Source organism: Sceloporus occidentalis, unplaced genomic scaffold (genome assembly GCF_023333645.1).
Source record: "Sceloporus occidentalis isolate IW3139 unplaced genomic scaffold, rSceOcc1.0.p SCAF_17, whole genome shotgun sequence".
Classification (NCBI taxonomy): Eukaryota; Metazoa; Chordata; class Lepidosauria; order Squamata; family Phrynosomatidae; genus Sceloporus; species Sceloporus occidentalis.
In genome coordinates, this window is record NW_028316997.1 from 2,858,527 (window position 1) to 2,861,570 (window position 3,044).

Sequence of the window (3,044 nt, forward strand, 5' to 3'; positions counted from 1 at the left end):
GAACCCGAGGCTACCCACATATTTGTTCGAGCAGCCTGAGAGAAAGTTGCAGGAACGGTGAGAGGTAAGCGGGGGCGGGAGGCAGAGGGTATGCATGTATATGTGTATGTATGTATATATCTGAGCATGGATGTGTACTTGTGTGTGAGCACACATATGTACCTATGTGTGTGAGCATGCATATGTACTTGTGTAGACTGTACTCTAGATTGTAAGCTCGTTTGAGCAGGGCCCTCCTCACCTGTTGTCTCTGTAAGTCAATTTGTTATGTTACATACTACTTGTTATGTCCTGTCTACCCATTGTACAGCGCTACAGAATTTGATAGCGCTATATAAAACAATAAATAGTAATATCCTCCGGCATATATTTTGACAACAGCCTACCCAAATCAGTACCCAGTAACACATTAGTAGGAATGTTATCTGATACCCCCACATCTCTTATACCCTTCCCTGCTCCCCAATCCAAAAATACTCGTGCCATTGGCACTGCATGACGTACTCCCCCAATTCCCCGCACTGTTAAGTTCTTGCCAAGAATAAAGTCCTCAGAGCTCACTAGCTCTGGACGCACAAGAGTCACTTCTGCCCCCGTGTCTCTAAGCCCCACAGTTACCTTGTTTCCCAAAGTGACAGGTTGCATATTCACATTGGGGGTGTTCTCAGCGCTGGAGACAACACCGAAGATGGTGATTCTGAGGGGTGACCCACTCCTGTGGATGGCGTAGGATTTCTTTTCTCCGGGCAAGTAGAGCTAATGTGCCCCACTTTATTACAAATAAAACACCAGCGGATATCCCCACGCGTAGAAGTGACATTAGCTCCCCCTATCCCTGAGGTAGAAGTCGGCGCAGAAGAGGGTATTGTAGACTGGGTGGTGGGAAGCCGTGGTGTAGTGGTCTTCCAGCTGGTTGCTCCCGTAGTAAAACCTCTGCTCCGGTCCGATTGTGCTCGGTTAGCAGTGTGGAAATCCGCCAGCTCACCCGCTTCCAATGCTGTTTTGGGCTACCGGTCCAGCAGCCATTCTTGTACATTGGCTGGGCACAGCTGCAAAAACTGTTCCTTGATGATCAGATCTTCCAAGCTTTCTAAGGTTGTAATCTCCAGCCCTCTAATCCACTGCCGGAATGCCGTCGTCAGGTGTCCCACAACTGCAGTGTAGCTCTCGGTGGAACGCTTTCGCAAAGTCCGGAATTCTTTTCGGTACACCTCAGGGGTAAGGTTGTACCGTCTCTGCAGTGCAGCCTTAATTGCCTCATAGTCCTGGTCAGATTCTGCTGGTAGCTCTGCAAATGCTTCCAGCGCAGGACCTCGGAGACCAGGGGTGAGGTATTTTGCCCACTGGTTCTTTGGTAATTGGTACTGCCTGCAAACCTTTTCAAAACTGCGCAGAAAAACATCCAGATCCCCATCTTTGTCCAAAGTGGGAAAATTCTTTGCACGTGGTTTGGGTGCAGAAGAGTCTCTTGAAACCACACTGATAGGCGAGGCACTTAACCTCTCCAACTCTGCCAGGTTTAGTTCATGCTCTCTTGCCGCCTGGCACTCTGCAGTCTCTCTCTCAGCCTGGCGCTCTGCAGCTTCCCTCTCTCTCTCAGCCTGGCGCTCTGTAGCCTCCTGATATTTAAGGATAAGCTGCAGTCTGAGGTTTGCATCTGCTGAGTCCACGTATTTGAAAACAGTTTGTAGATAAGAGTCCAAGGGATCTCCAGATATTGGCACGTCACCGACATCAGCTGCAGGTATCTCCCGTGTGACCATGCCTCCCTCAGAAGTGTTTGCAGCATCACTTTGCGCTGCTTGTTGCATATCATAGTCCACAAGCGCTTGAATAAGTTCATCCTTTGATTTTCCCCGGATGGGAATACATTGTTCACGGCAACGTTGCTCCAGAGCACTCTTGGACTGTGTTTGGTATTCCTTTTATCACACCGGCCCAAACAAATGATAGCAAAAGAAAAGAAAACAAAGAGGGGGGGGGACTGTTGAGGTGTAAATATACTAAGTATGCACTGAGTTCAGCCTTTGGAAATTGAGAGACAATTTCTTTTTAGTGTCTGGATTAACTAGCAAATCCAGCAACACTGAAATCTGGTACAAGAAAATAACTATCCCACCGCTATGCCACCAATTTGTCACGAACGCACTCTACTCCAAGCGTGCGCGTGACTTGGTTATGGTGGTAAAAGGGTTACAATTCACTGTCTGTACTACACCGGAAATAGTGATAAAAATACAAGCGAAAAGAAGCGGAGACAGGGGGCAGCCCTGCCTCGTCCCATTGTGGATGGGGAAAGAGGCCGTGAGGGCTCCATTCAAGCGTAGACACGCCGAAGGGGATGAGTACAGCGTTAGTATCCAGTGGAGCCAGACCTGCCCGAATCCCATGGTGCGTAGGGTCTGGAACATAAAGTCCCAAGCGACCCTATCGAACGCCTTCTCCGCGTCAGTAGACAAGAGGAGAATTTTCTGGCCGGTCGAGCGAGCCAGGTGAATCGTGTTAAGAGCTCGATAGGTCCCATCTCATCCCTCCCTCCCCATCATGAATCCCGACTGGTCAGGATGGATCAGAGAGCCCAGCACCCCCTGCAGCCTAGTGGCCAGCACTTTTGCGAAGATTTTCAAATCGAAGTTCAATAGGGAGATGGGCCTATAACTTTGGCAGAGCAGCGGATCTTTACCCTCCTTCGGCAGATCAGTGATTGTGGCCATCAGAGAGTGGGGGTGCAGGAGCTCCCCCAGCCGCAAGGCGTTAAGGAGCTTCGTGAAGGGGGCCCCCAACTGCCCCCAAAACGTGCGATAGTAGCGGAGGGGGAGGCCATCCAGTCCCGGCGCCTTCCCCGCCGCCATCGACTTCACCGCCGCCCACACCTCCTCCTCCCCAATCTCCTCCTCCAAGGCTGCGGACTGGTCTGCCGTCAGTTTACAGCGTACGTGCTCCTCCAGGTAAGCGCGTATGAGAGGCATCCGGTTAGCACCCTCGGCATCGACGGGAAGGTTGTATAGTGAACGATAGTATCGAAATTGAAGACACCGCAATAG

The 3,044-nt window shown here is 50.6% G+C and overlaps 1 pseudogene; it reads right to left on the reverse strand.

Moving 5' to 3' along the window:
- Positions 1-330: 330 nt before the first annotated feature.
- Positions 331-1,763, reverse strand: LOC149302744 (uncharacterized; annotated as a pseudogene).
- Positions 1,764-3,044: the final 1,281 nt, after the last annotated feature.